The sequence below is a fragment of the Prionailurus viverrinus genome, chromosome B1, assembly GCF_022837055.1.
Source record: "Prionailurus viverrinus isolate Anna chromosome B1, UM_Priviv_1.0, whole genome shotgun sequence".
Taxonomy (NCBI): domain Eukaryota; kingdom Metazoa; phylum Chordata; class Mammalia; order Carnivora; family Felidae; genus Prionailurus; species Prionailurus viverrinus.
The window spans coordinates 19,527,316-19,543,355 of NC_062564.1; positions in this window are offsets into that span (position 1 = coordinate 19,527,316).

The window sequence follows — 16,040 nt, forward strand, 5'->3', positions numbered from 1 at the left end:
ACATATCAGATCAAGGGTTAGTATCCAAAATCTATGAAGAACTTATCAAACTCAACACCCAAAAAACAAATCATCCAGTGAAGAAATGGGCAAAAGACATGAATAGATACTTCTCCAAAGAAGACATCCAGGTAGCCAACTGACACATGAAAAAATGCTCAACATCACTCATCATCAGGGAAATACAAATCAAAACCACAATAAGATACCACCTGACACCTGTCAGAATGGCTAACATTAACAACTCAGGCAACAAGAGATGTTGGCAAGGATGCAGAGAAAGAGAATCTCTTTTGCATTGTTGGTGGGAAGGCAAGCTGGTGCAGCCACTCTGGAAAACAGTATGGAGGTTCCTCAAAAAACTAAAAATAGAACTACCCTACGACCCAGCAATTGCACTACTAGGTATTTATCCAAGGGATACAGGTGTGCTGTTTCTTTTTTTTTTCTTTTTTTTTTAACATTTATTTATTTTTGAGACAGAGAGAGACAAAGCATGAATGGGGGAGGGTCAGAGAGAGGGAGACACAGAATCCGAAACAGGCTCCAGGCTCCGAGCTGTCAGCACAAAGCCCAACACGGGGCTCGAACTCCCGGACTGCGAGATCATGACCTGAGCCGAAGTCGGCCGCTCAACTGACTGAGCCACCCAGGCGCCCCCTGGGTATATATATATATATATCTATATATATACACACACACACACATACACACACACACACAATGGAGTATTACTCAGCAATCAAAAAGAATGAAATCTTGCTACTTGCAACTATATGGATGGAACTGGAGGGTATTATGCTAAGTGAAATTAGTCAGTCAGAGAAAGACAAAAATCATATGACTTCACTCATATGAGGACTTTAAGATATAAAACAGATGAACATAAGGGAAGGGGAGCAAAAATAATATAAAAACAGGGAGGGGAACAAAACAGAAGAGACTCATAAATATGGAGAACAAACTGAGGGTTAGTGGAGGGGGTGTGGGAAGGGGGATGGGCTAAATGGGTAAGGGGCACTAAGGAATCTGCTCTTGAAATCATCATTGCAGTATATGCTAACTAATTTGGATATAAATTTTAAAAAAATTAAAAAAATAAAATTAAAAAAATAAAATATTAGTGACATAAACCCTGGAAGTTTGGGGTCTCCTTTTCTTGTTGTATTTCCAATGACATGTGATAAACCTGAAAAATAGAGCTTTTTGATAATAACAACACAAAATAGAATAAAGAGATACATGAAATAGTTTGGGCCAATGAAAAAGAAAAGATTCACTCCATTAGTTAAAATTTATTTAACCTGGTTATATAGGTTATATCTGTGTATACCTCAAAGATGTTTTTTCAAAATAGCACTAATATATGAGAATTTGAATAGGCGCCTGGTTCTGCTATATGTTCTATTTGCATAGAACATATGCTGCATATGACAGAAGAGTTTTGTACATTAGGACAAATCACCCAGGAAACTGCTTCTCCCGCTCCATGACAGAGACACCCCCCCCGCCCCCCACTCCTCCTCAGACTCCCAAGCTCGTTCTTGGTACAGAGGGCTTTTGGGATCTTTGGTACTTGCTTGTGGACTCAGAAATGCATTTAAATCTTTATGGTTGTAATTTATGCAGCATGTGTATGTTTTACAGTAGAAGGGCATTTTAGAATATAGGTCCTATCATTCTGATGGAAATGTAGTCACCATGTTTAAATGATTAAAAAAAATAGTTTCTGTGAAATAATAAACATATATATTAGTCTTTACCTCAGGTTCCTGACATAGAGTTTTTAAAACCCTTATAGGGGCGCCTGGGTGGCGCAGTCAGTTAAGCGTCCGACTTCAGCCAGGTCACGATCTCGCGGTCCGTGAGTTCGAGCCCCGCGTCGGGCTCTGGGCTGATGGCTCAGAGCCTGGAGCCTGTTTCCAAATCTGTGTCTCCCTCTCTCTGCCCCTCCCCCGTTCATGCTCTGTCTCTCTCTGTCCCAAAAATAAATAAACGTTGAAAAAAAATTTAAAAAAATAATAAAACCCTTATAAATAGGAGTGCTAGGAGAATCATTTGTTCTAATATTTTGTCTTTGACACTAGTTTCTGACACAGAGCCCTTAAATTCCTTGGAATTTCCTGGGTGATGGAACTATCTTTTGTCCTAATGAGGCAACTCCTGATGGACTCCTGGATAGGGGCTGGACAGCACAAGACCAGTCATGACTTGAAGCTTGAAACATTCAGACCCAACTCCTATTCTCTGGAGACAAGGGAGTAGCTGTAAATGGAGTTAATAATCCATCATGCCTATGTGACACAGTCTCCCCCATTTCTTTTTAAAGTACAAAGTCTGGAGGAACTTGGGTTGGTTTTGGGTTGGTGATCCCATCTACAAGGCTGAGTGTGTCATACCTCAACTCGACGGACACTCCAGAAGTTCCTGGGTTCTGGACCCTTCCACAACTTGATCTATGTATCTCTTCATCTAGCTATTCAATTATGTCCTTTAAAATATCCTGTGTTATAAATTAGCAGTAGTAAGTAAACTGTTTCCTGGGTTCTCTCAGTAAAGCAGTACTCAGAGGAAAGAATTCCTCCTCTCTTCCTGGCCCTCCTCTGCTCCCTACAGGCAGGTCCCAACGTCCTGAAAGTCTTGCCCCTCCCCCACTTAGGATTGGCTGTCCTTGACCCGCTGCATCAACAGCCACGGGGGAGGGTAGAGGCAGGGCAGAGAGAGGAGGAAGGACTCCTCGCTTTAGCCACCATGATGGATCCCCGTGTCAGCCCACAAGAGAGCTACCCAGATAGTGACAGTTCATAGCTTCCGAAACACCCCTGAGCCTGTTGAGCATGACCAAGTCCTTCCTGCGTCTGGTGAGCAATACATTCATTAAAAGGAAGGAAATGGTCAAGAGCGGGAGGAGGAGGCTGACAGGAAATAAAGAGTGATTGTCCGTGAAATCTTCGTCTTCCCAAGAAGACGGTGGGAACCTCTGTTTTTTTTTTTTAAAGTTTATTTTGAGAGAGAGTGGGCATAACCATGAGTGGGGGAGAGGCTGAGATAGAGGGAGAGAAAGAATCCCAAGTTGGCTCCACACTCCACACTGTCCAGTGCAGAGCCCGATGCAGGGCTCAATCTCACGAAGCAAAGAGTGAGATCATGACCTGAGCCGAAATCAAGAGTTGGTCCTTAACCAACTGAGCCACCTGGGTGGGCACCAGAACCTCGCATCTGTAGCCAAGTGTGGGTAACCTGGGGCCCTATTATATGTGATCAGTGTCTGAAGTGGGGGACAGTCTTAAGGGACTGAGCTCTTAACCTGTGGGGTTTGAGCTAACTCTGGTTAGTGACAGAATTGAATTATAGGACACCTCGCTGGAGTCAAAGAATCAGTTAGTGTTGGAAAAAACACTGCCTTGGTCAAAGAAGTGCTCTGGGTGAGTAGTGAGTTATTATAAACCAACTTCTTAAAGGCAACTTAAAGGCACATAACCAGCAATGAAGCAATGCATATTTCCTGTTCTCAGGCCTCAGTTCTAAGCCATTACAATGAATATCCCCCAGAAAATGCTTTGATAATTTTCCAATGCTGATGAAGTAAGACTCTTATGGGATTATGATGGACAAAATTACTTTTCCCAAAATTTATACGTTGAAAACCTTATCTCCGTGTGATTTTATTTGGAGATAGGGCCTTTAAAGAGATAATTAAGATTAAATGAGATAATATGGATGGGTCCCTAATCCGATAGGACTGGTGTCCTTATAAGAAGAGGAAGAGACATCACTGAGAAAAGACAATGTGAAGACAGAAGGAGAAGTCAGCCATCTGTAGGCAAGGAGAGAGGATTTAAGGGTAAGTCAACTCTGCTGGCACTTTGATCTTGGACCTCTAGCCTGCAGAAGTGTAAGGAAATAATTTTTTTAAGCCCCAGTCTATGGTATTTTGTTATGGCAGCCCTAGTTGACTAATACAGGTATGCTCCAGAACACAGAATTATAAAATACAAAGGATATTTTCCAAATACATATTTTAGTGTTCCTCAATCTGTGTGGCATGAATAGCACAGAAGTTCAGAAACAGGTGCCTGAGTGGCTCAGTCAGTAAAGTATCTGACATCAGCTCAGGTCATGATTTCATGATTTGTGAGTTCAAGCCCCACATCAGGTTGTCTGCTGTTGGGGCAGAGCCTGCTTTGGATCCTCTGTCTCCCTCTCTCTCTGCAACCCCACCCACAGGCTCCTGCTCTCTCTCTTAAAAACAAATAAACATTAAAAAAAAAACAATGCTCAGATAAATTACTTCATTACAAAATTTTCATAGATACAAAATTATTTCATAAAATACTACGATATATTTTTAATGAAGAAAATACTAGTGAATTCAAATAATAAAGATGACAATAATGATAGCTATATATATTTAATAACACAATATAATTATGTAAGATTTTGCCCTAATATTATAATAACATTTGGTAAGTATTTCTTCTATGCTAGACCGTGTACTCTTTTCATGCTTTCTTTACTATGAGAAAATTAAAGTGTGCAGAGATACTAATTAATGCATAAATGGTCCTAGAGTTAATAAATACCTTAGGAATCTAGCACATTCTTAGGAATCACTTGGCAGTGTGACCTACAGGGGAACAGCATTCATCATATACTTCAAAGCAGAATAAAAATTATACCAAAACATGGACTTGGTCCAAGAACGCATTTATCAGTTGAGGAAGCTAAATGCCAAGAAAGTTTAAGAAATATGTTCAAGATTAGACATCTAGTTAGCAGTAGAATCAGAACTAGAACCCACAGTGATTCAATAATAGTCAAAATCTCCTTCCTTCCTCTCCTATATATTAGGAAAAACATAAATTTAAAAAATGATTCTAAAACTAAAATTATGTACCAATAAAAGGCACAGCATAGGGAACATAGTCAATGATACCATAATAGTGTTGTTTGGTGACAGGTAGCTACACCTGCAGTGAACATAGCATAGTGTATAGAGAAGTTGAATCACTATGCTGTGTACCTGAAACTAATGTAACATTGTGCATCAACTATACTCAAATTGAAAAAAATTAAAATTATGTATGATACTGAAAAATGTGAGTTCTAACCAAAACAAATATCAGATGACAAAAATAATTTGTGATTTACTTTATTTCCAATTCTGGTAGTTAGATTTCATACAATCCTAATAAGAACACTCACAGTTTTAGAACATTTTATACCATTCATGCTTACATTAAAAAAATGTATTCAATGGGAGAAAAGGAGAAGATGGTGGCAGAGTAGGAGGACCCTAGGCTCATCTACTCCCATGATCTCAAGTAAATAACTAGCAAACCATCCTAAATGCCCTAGAAATTGACTTAAAAACTGATAGAATAAACTCCACAACTAAAGGGAGAGAAGAGGCCACATCAAAGAAGTGCCTAGACTATACAGCCTATTGGATTTTTGCTTTCATGAAATTAATTACAACTGATAGACCTAAAAACCTTGTCATTAAAATATTTTTCTTTCGTGGGGTGCCTGGGTGGCTCAGTTGGTTAAGCATCCAACTTCAGCTCAGGTCATGATCTCACGGTTTGTGAGTTCAAGCCCCTCATCAGGCTCTCTGTTGTCAGCTCAGAACCTGCTTTGGATCTTCTGTCCCCCTCTCTCTGCCCCTACCCTGCTATTCTCTCAGTCTCTCTCAAAATAAATAAATAAACTCTAAAAAACTGTAATAAAACTTTTCTTTTATAGTGAAAAAATAATGTGTATCCTCTGTTTACTGGTGAAAAATGCTGTCCTTTTAGATCTAATCCCAATTAGACAAACTTTTTAATAAAATAATTTAACATTAAAAAACTTATTCCATTCAGAACTGATGTTGATAAAATATGGGTTGTAAACAAATTTTTAATAAACAAGAAATGATAAATAAAACTTCTCCATGATATCTTAAAGAAAAACAACTTGCAAATTGTAGATTGAGAGAATTTTGATAATGAAATATACATTTAAACTTTCAGTTTAGGTTTTCATTTTGAATTTTAAGCTTCTTTATATAAACATTAAAGAGTAAGAATTGGGAGTACTTAATTATAAGTTTAGTTTTTAAGGACATAGAATATCTTCTAAGCATGCACATGAGTGGGGGAGGGGTAGAGAGAGGGAGAGAGAGAGAGAATCCCAAGCAGGCTCCATGCTCAGCACAGAGCCAGATGTGGGGCTCGATCTCATGACTGTGAGATCATGACCTGAGCCAAAATTAAGAGTTGGACATCTAACCGACTGAGCCACCAGGTGCCCTGTTTGTTTTTCTGACTTAATATTATAGGTGTTTCATCTGTTCTTCCCCCATCTTATCTGACTCATATAGGATTTAGACAGAATAATCTTAGAAAATCAGTATGATTGGAATTTCCAGGAAAAAGGAATCTATGGATCAATCCTGAAGAAAATCTTGATGAAATGTTTTCATCTAATTTAAAAGGCCAAATTTGGAAAGAAAATAAAATATTTTGATAGAAACATGCTTTGCTTTTATTGTCATTGTAGGAAAGTTTCCTAGAAATGTAATGGATCCTAGATCATAGTGAGCTTTCTATTACAGACAAGTCTCATTAGATAAATGTTAAGTGAACATCACCTATTCTTGGGGCCACTCCAATTGGGAATGCCATGTGGAAACTATCATGCAGATATCTGAAAAGCTTCAAGCAGAAGAATGTGTATTCCTCCATTCATGTCTAATATTGATGAAGTTTATTAAATCACACCTGAAATCTAAATTTGGTTGTATTGTTTTTGTACAATATACAATATACTGTTATATGGTATGTTATTGATAACAATAAGCTAGTAGTCTCCAAACTTTCAATTTGAATCTGGTTTCTTAAAAATATTGTAAGTAGGAATGTTCCATTTCTTAAAATATAATATCTACATAAAATGAATAGATATCCCATTAGTAGCTAATCACTCTTTAAAACATTACTAGGAATAATGTAAAATATAAGACTGGAATATCCTTCATGAGTATAGATGCAAAAATTCTCAAGTATTACAAAATTAATGAAGCAGCACATTAAAAAGGTGATACACCATGATCAACTGGGATTTATCTCTGGGATACAAGAATGGTTCAACATATGCAAAACAGTAAATATGATACAGCACATTAATAGAATAAAAGATAAAAATCATATGATCATATCAGTAGATGCAGAAAAGCACTTGACAAAATGCAACCTTGCTTCATGATAAAAACACATAACCAATTGTATATAGAAGGAAGATATCTCAACACATTAAGACCATATATGACAAACCCAGAGCCAACATCATACTCAGTGATAAAATGATAAAAAGATCAGGAATAAGACAAGGGTGCCCACTCTTAACATTCTTATTAAACATACTCCTGGAAGTCCTAGCTAGAATAATTAGGCAAGAAAATGATATACAAGGCAATTAATAAGAAAGAAATAAGTAAAATTAACTTTGTTTACAATGACATAAATCTATAGAAAATCCTAAAGATGCCACCAAAATCTACTATAACTAATCAACAAATTTGATAAAGTTTACAGGATGTAAAATCAACATACAGGGGCACCTGAGTGGCTCAGTCAGTTGAATGCCTGACTCTTGATTTTGACTCAGGTCACGATCTCATTTTTCATGAGTTTGAGCCCCATGTCCGGCTCTGCATTGATAGGGTGGAGCCTGCTTGGCATTCTCTTCCTCTCTTTCTATACCTCTCTCTCTCTTTTCTCTCAAAATAAATAAATAAACATAAAAAAATAAACATACAGAAAAGAGTTGTGTTTCTGTACACTAACAATGGAATATCTGAAAAAGAAATAAAGAAAATAATCTCATTCACATTAGCATCAACAACACCAAAATACGTGGGGATAATTTAACCAAAAAGGTGGAAGATCTGTACACTGAAAACTGGAAGGCTTTGATGAAAGACATTGAAGAAGACACAAATAAATGGAACAATATCCTGTGTTTATAGATCAGAAGAATTAATATTGTTGAAATGTCCACACTAACCAAATTCATCTATAGATTCAATGCAATCACTATAAACGTTCCACTGGAGTTTTTCACAGAGGTAGAAACAGCCTAAAATTTGTTTTAAGTCCCCAAATTTTGTCTCTGACTGGACAAAACAATCCTGAGAAAAAAAGAACAAAGCTAGAGGCATCATACTTTCTGATTTCAAACTATCTTACAAAGTTGTAGTAGTCAAAACAGCATGATATTGGCCTAAAAACTGACATAAAGACCAATGGAATAGAATCAAAAGCCCAAATATACATCCTCCCTTGTATCATCAACTAATACTTGACAAGGGAGCCAAGAATACTCAATGAAAAAAGGAATACTTTTCTTCAGTAAGTGGTGTTAGAAAACCTGGATAACCACATGAGAAGAATGACATTGAACTCTTATTCCCCTCCACTCACAACAATAACTTGAAATAGATTAAGGACTTAAACATAAACCCGAAACCATAAAACTCCTAGAAGAAAACATAAAGAAAAAACTCTTTGACATTCATCTTGGCAGCAATTACCTGGATATAATAGCAAAAGTACAAGCAACAAAAGTAGAAACATATGAGTGGGACGATAACAAAGTAAAAACTTCTGCACAGAAGAAGAAAGCATTAACAAAATCTAAAGGCAATTTATGGAATGAGACAAAATAGTTGCCAGCCCTGTATTGTATACAGGGTGAATATTCAAAACATTTAGAGAACTAATACAACTCAATATTAGAAAAACAACCCAATTCAAAAATGAACAGAGGAACTGAATAGACATTTTTCCAAAGAAGATGTTCAAATGGCCAACAGGTTCAGGAAAAGATGCTCAACACCACTAATCATCAGGAAAATGCAAATCAAAGTCATTATGAGATACCAACTCACCCGTTAGAATGGCTATCATCAAAAGACAAAAGACAAGAGATCACAAATGTTGGCGATGGTTGAAGAAATGTTGGTGGAGGGGCACCTGGGTGGCTCAGGTCCTGACCTCACAGTTTGTGGGTTTGAGCCCCACATCAGGCTCCGTGCTGATGGCTCAGAGACTGGAGCCTGCTTCGAATTCTGTGTCTCCCTCTCTCTCGGCTCCTCCCCCACTCATGCTCTGTCTCTCTTTCTCTCTCTCCTTCAAAAATAAATAAAAAGATTTTTTAAAAAATTTAAAAAAAAGAAATGTTGGTGGAAATGTAAATTGGTGGAGTTAGTATGGAAAATAGTAGGGAGGTTCCTCAAAAAAATTAAAAACAGAATTACCATATGATCCAGCAATCTCACTCCTGGATACATGTCCAAAGGAAATGAAAACAAGATCTTGAAGAAATATCTGCACCTCAACAGTACTATTCACAATGGTCAAGATATAGAAGCAACTTAAGTGTCCATCAATGGATGAATGGATAAAGATGTGGTAGATAAATATACAATGAAAAATGTTTAAACGGGAGAAAGAAGGAAATCCTATCAATGGTGACAACTTGGATGAATCTTCACTACATTATATTAAGTAAAATAAGTCAGACAGAGAAAGACAAATACTATATGCTATCACCTACATGTAGAATCTATAAAAGCCTAACTCAGATAAACCACAGTAAACTACAGTGGTGGTTATCAGGGATTGATGGGGGAGTTGGGGAGATATTGGTCAGAGGGCACGAACTTCCAGTTGTAAGATTAACAAGTTCTGAGTATCTAATATATGCATGGTGATTATAGCTAATAATACTGTATTATATACTTTAAAGTTGATAGGAGAGTAGATCTTAACTATTCTCACCACAACAAAGAAATGGTAATTATGTGATGGGATGGAGGAGTTAGCTAATGCTATGGTGGTATTTTGTACTATATAAATGTATTAAATCAATAGGTTGTATACTTTAAGCTTACACAATGTTGAATCACAATATTGTACACTTGAAACTAATAGTACATTGTGTGTTAACTAACTGGAATTTAAGTAAAAACTTAAAGAAAAACTGAAAAAAAATCAGTCTCCCTATTTATGAAGTCTTCTAATTATGGATGTTTCTTTCCTTGTGATTGCAAATTCAAAGATAACATACCGCTGACCTCTTTTATGTGAAATATTTTTGTGTCTAAAGGAAAATTGTATCTGGGAAATTCTATGAACATAGTTAAGATTGCATTTACCAACACTAATAAATAATGTAAAAAAATCCATGAATATTGATTTCAGAAAACCTTCTCTTTTAGAGATGAACCACAAGTGTAAGTTAAAGAGCAGTTCTTTTGAAATGCAGGACCATAGGGGATGAGCAGTGTATGTAGTTGCAAATATTAAACTTGTTTTTTCATTTAGAGAAGGTAATGGGTTTCCACATATAGCTATTATGTAAAGAAGGATTTGTAAATGCTGATTATTCTTTGACCATCTGCCATTCACTGGAAATAACTTTTTTAAACAGGTTATAAGTCACTGACTTCTGAAGGTTAATTTAAAATTTTTTTAATGTGTGTTTATTTTTGAGAGAGAGACAGTCTGCAAGCAGGAGAGGGGCATAGAGAGAGGGAGATACAGAGGGAGAGGGAGAGAGAGAGAGCTGTTAGCTCAGAGCCCGACTCGGGGCTTGACCTCATGAACTGTGAGCTAGTGACCTGAGCCGAAGTCCGATGCTTCGACTGAAGCCACCCAGACACCCCTGAATGTTAATTTTTAAGAAAGAACTTTCATCTGTGAAAATAAAATATTTGGAAAACAAAGGTGAGATTTTAAAAATTATTTAAATATTAAGTAAATATAACCTTACGTCAATATCCACTTGATTAGATAAAGAGATGGTAATTATAAAAAGACATGGAGAAACTTGAAAAATACAATGTGAACCAATACTTTTGAGGATAGTAGAACTATGTTTCATAAGATTACTCAGCTATGAGCTCAGATACAACTATTCCATGTATAAGTTTGCATAATCCTACCTTAAATAAATCTGCATCTTTCATATTTCCCCCCCCTGGGAAGGGAATGCCAACATAAAATATCAGATCATCAACATATTAAAATCTCAACCATTGACTTATCATCTACAGTTTATCTTCCTCAACCTCTTCAGCAGGCCTTCTCAAGCGTTAGCCATAGTTTTTGATCATAAGACTATACTTACTATATTCCACTCCACCCACTGCACTTGACTGTAAGCATTCATTAAAAAATGTTTATTTATTTATTTTGAGAGAAAGAGAGAGAGAGGAGGAGGAGGGGCAGAGAGAGAGGAGGAGAGACAATTCCAAGCAGGTTCTGCTCTGTCAGCCCAACATGGGGCTGGAACTCACGAACTGTGAGATCATGACCTGAGCCAAAATCAAGAGTCCGATGCTTAGCCGACCGAGCCACCCAGGGGCCCCACCTTTAAATACTTTAAAATCAGAAATGCCATTTGCCTTCACCATCCTAATCAAGGGCCTGTCATGGCTTGGCCAATTCTGACTCCCCACATGGTATGCTTACATGTATGTACAGTTTACTTGTTATCTTCAGCCCTACCTCCTTCACACTGGTGTTTCACCTGCCTCCTCATCAATAATTGTGAAATTACAAATTCACAAGCCTTCTTATTAAAATTAAAATTTGTGGAAGGGTCTCAAAATTATTTTTAAAAAGTACTGAAATGCAGCAATTGTGGAATTGAATACTCTTTCCTCATTACTTAGAAAGAGGTGCTGAGTACTAGAGAACGTTAATGGCCTGTTATTGACTGGGATTGACTGGAACCTATCTAACAAACTATTTTCAAACAATTAAAATAAATCACTGCAATTACATTGCCTCCTCTGGCTATGTTATTTTTAGTCACAGGTATAATAAGATTTCCCAGTAGGTTTTAGAGAAAATGGGGGGGGGGGATCTACTTGTGGCATGCTAAGCATCCCAGAGATCGTGAATTAATGTTGGATAGAGCAATCAAACCAGCAAACACTGGCAACAGTCTTAATTTTCTAGTTAGAATTCGTTGTGGGTGGGCAGGTCAATCACTGCCATTTAAATCCTCACACCTGTGTATCTTCACTGTTTGGATCAATGACAAACTTAAAAGCAAAACAAGCTTCACCCCCAGAAAAACACAACTCTTGAAATGACGAGTGACAAATTCTACAAAGGAAAGTGCTGGCCTGTGGTGTTCTTAACTTTTTTTTTTTTAAGAAGGATTTATGTTTACTGTAGGCAAGCGCACGTGTCTTTGCATACTGATGAGATCTCAGGTGCAGTGTCATTGAACTTGAGAAAGCAAAGCTTGCAAAATGGAGGAATGTAGTTAAGTAAAACTGCTGCAGATTGTAACCACCTGCTGTCAGGCTGGCTCTGTCAGTGCGGGAAGTGTATTTCCAAGTTTTCAGAAAACAGATCGACCACTACTCTTACTCTCACAGAATACTGATGAGTGAAATGGTTCTTAAATTAACCTGAATTTCACTATTAATCTCTACCCAAGAGAGAAAGATGTGAGTGAAGGTTCATGCTCCAAGTAGAATATGTGTGTGTGTGTGTGTGTGTGTGTGTGTGTGTGTGTGTGTGTGTGTGTAGGGTCATTGGTCAGCGGAATCATTCACAGAATAGCTTAGGTTTTAAAGCATATTGTAAATTAGCAACTTAATTTAACAGATATATACTAAAATGTTAATCATGGATTACATATGATACCAGTTATTATTACCAGAATATAAGTTTTATGAAAGTGGGCATTTTCCTACTTTGTTCACTGCTATACCCTCAGCATTAAGAAAAAAGCTGATCTCATGGAAGGTATTTAACATATATTTGGTAGAATAACAGGGTGTATACTTCTAAGTTTATATGATTATTTATAAATGTTTTCCCCTTTCACTTATATTAATGTCTTATTCTCCTACTCAGTATCCCATGAAATTCAAAGTAATTCATCCTACCGTGCGCCAGGAACTTTCACGTACAACACATTTTTTAATACTCATACAAGTTTATCACATTTCATATTTTACAAATAAACAGAGTGAGACTCAAACGTTGTTCAAAGAAAAATCAAAGATTAGTTAGTAAATATTGGACTTTGGTCTTGAGCCACTTGATGGTGTTTACAAAATTTAGGTATCACATGTATTTCGGCTCCCGTTTGGACTCTGTTGCATTGTGTTCATTTCTTCAACTAAAGTTGTGCATCTAAAGTTGTGTTTACCCACTTTGAGTTGTTTTTTTTTAAATTCTATTCCATATCATGTATTTGCTCATTTATAATTTACCCCTACTTACTTGCAGAAGGAATGAAAAGCAAGTGCTCCTCACTCTACAGTCTTCACCAAAGAGACTGGAAGACCTGGCAGGTGTCCGAAACTCAATACAAAGCATCAGGGATGAAGGCCCAAAGGAATGGTGTGTCTCATCCTACATAACATCCGACAGTGGAAACAGGTAATGATAAGAGTCTCTTGGAAAGCAGGATAGAGGAGACCCAGTAAAAGAGGAAACAGATACACACACACACACACACACACACACACACACACACCTGCCTTTAAAAATATATATATACAGGGGCGCCTGGGTGGCTCAGTCGGTTAAGTGTCCAACTTCAGCCAGGTCACGATCTCACGGTCCGTGAGTTCGAGCCCCGCATCAGGCTCTGTGCTGACAGCTCGGAGCCTGGAGCCTGTTTCGGATTCTGTGTCTCCCTCTCTCTGTGACCCTCCCCCGTTCTTGCTCTGTCTCTCCCTGTCTCAAAAATAAATAAACGTTAAAAAAATTAAAAAAAAAAATATATATATATATACATAGTTTGGAAAAAATAAAACATAAACAAAAGAGAGAGAATAGTATAATAAAACTGTTGCATCTATCAGTTTCAGCAATTACCAAACTATAGTCAACCTTATTTCATCAACATTGCCCTCTGCGCTCTCCTTTTCTCATCCCCCTGGATTATTATGAAACATATTCTCAACATCATATCATTTCATCTGTGAATATCTCAGTATGTAACTAAAAATAAGAGTAATTCTTTAATGTAATTAAATAGCCTAGCATTTCTTATGTATCTCATATTAGTTTAGGTTTATTTGATTGAATCGGGATCTAGACCAGATCCATATGTTGCAACTCGTTGATATGTTTTCTAAATCTCTTTTGATCTTTAGTTTTCTCTACTAATTTCTTTCTTTTTCCTTGTGAGTCTTTCTTCGATTTTTTTTGTCTTGTGGAATTTTCCACCCACTGGATTTTTCCAGCAGAAATTTTTCCCTTGATGTCATTCATCACATCCTTTGTTCCCCATATTTCCTGTAAATTGTTATTTCTAAATCTAGAGGCTTACTCAAATTCCAATCTGATATTTTCACAAAAAAGGGTTTGTAAGTGGTGGGAGCCATCTGGAGGCATCCCTGTTGTGAAGACAGCAGCCATTAATGACCCATGCCTGGATCCATTATTGCATTAGGTGTTGCAAAGTGGTAATCTTATTCTACCACTTCTTTTCCACTAATTAGTGAGAATACATCTGTGGAGAGAAACAATCCCTTCTGTGTGCATACCCTGAGGAGAGGTTTATATAGGAAAGACAGAATGAAAGCTTGATTATTGAAAACTGGGACATGTTTGAGGGTAAAAGGGGGTCAGATTCACAATGATACCAGAGCAAAGGTGTAAACTTGGTAAGTTCCAAGCAAGATAGAACATGTGGCTGCTATATACATAATTGTTACTTTATAAAAACACACACATGTACTTTTTTCCCCACCAGCCTACAACATGCATATGGTGGGATTAAAAAATATTCAAACATGGCTATTTTATAGTCCCTGACTTTATGAAGATTTCTGAGAGAAACACTAAGACAGAAGTACACTCACAGCTTTATGAGCCAAAATAACAGAGAGTTGAAAGGTTGTAAATGGTTCTGCCCACATCCCATTTATCAGAATTCAGGCACATGCCCTCCCCCAACCAACAAGGGAGGCTGGGAAAATTCTGGCTATTTTCCCAGAAGGAAGTTGTAAAAGGGATGATGAGCAATTAGGAAAATTATACAGCATGCTGTTTTTGTGCAGTAAAAAAATTAATTTTGAATATATGGAATTTATTATAAGATACTCATATGCATGTGTACATGCAAGTTCATGATAATATTAGTTTCAGATTTTTGCAGGCAGTATTCAGACACACAGTTTCTAAGGTTTAATTATATAACCTCATCTTTAAAAGGGCTAGGACTATTATGGTAACTAAGAATAGGATCTTGGTAAATCTGCCAGGTCCATACATAAATTAATTTGATATTTAAAATAAAAGCTTAAAATAAAGCAAAAAATGTTTTGTTAGCTTAGAGCCCCCCAATTTTCTATTTCACTTGGTTTAGATGGATGATTTCTTTTTTTTTTTTTTTTGGTCTGTTTTTGTGCTTAAATCTGAAGTGGTTTTCTTTCACAAACTAAAATATATACTTACCAGTTTAAAATTTCCATTACTACATCACAAAACACTTGACATGACTGAACTTCAGTGAGAGTAGCCTTTAACCACTAGGTCATTAGAATCAATACAGTAAAAGGACATCGGGATGTGGCTTCTCAGTGCAGCTAAACTAGCCAAGTGGATCATTCATCTTATTTGTAATTGTATCTATATAAAGTAATTGTTACAAGTGTGTTCTATCAACATGATTTTATCTTCTTGTAAAACCAGATCAAGAAATGGGTATTTTGGATTTGATGTGAGTCCATGTCAGAGAGGAAGCAAGGGACAGAAGTGCATTGATTGCTAAATGAAGTCTCAGCACCTACAACCTATGGTCCCTTCTCACGATGATGATAGTACATCAGCTGCTATGCTCCAATTTGAAAACATAATTTATTAGAGGGTTGGGAATATTTCTTAGCTTAAAGTATACTGATATTTAACTGCATGTGGGGATAGCAATAAATCATGCTAGATCAAAGGTCTGCAAGTTAATAGCTAAAAAAAGATTGGAGTATTTTCCTTCATTTTAGTCTAAAATCTCTTGAG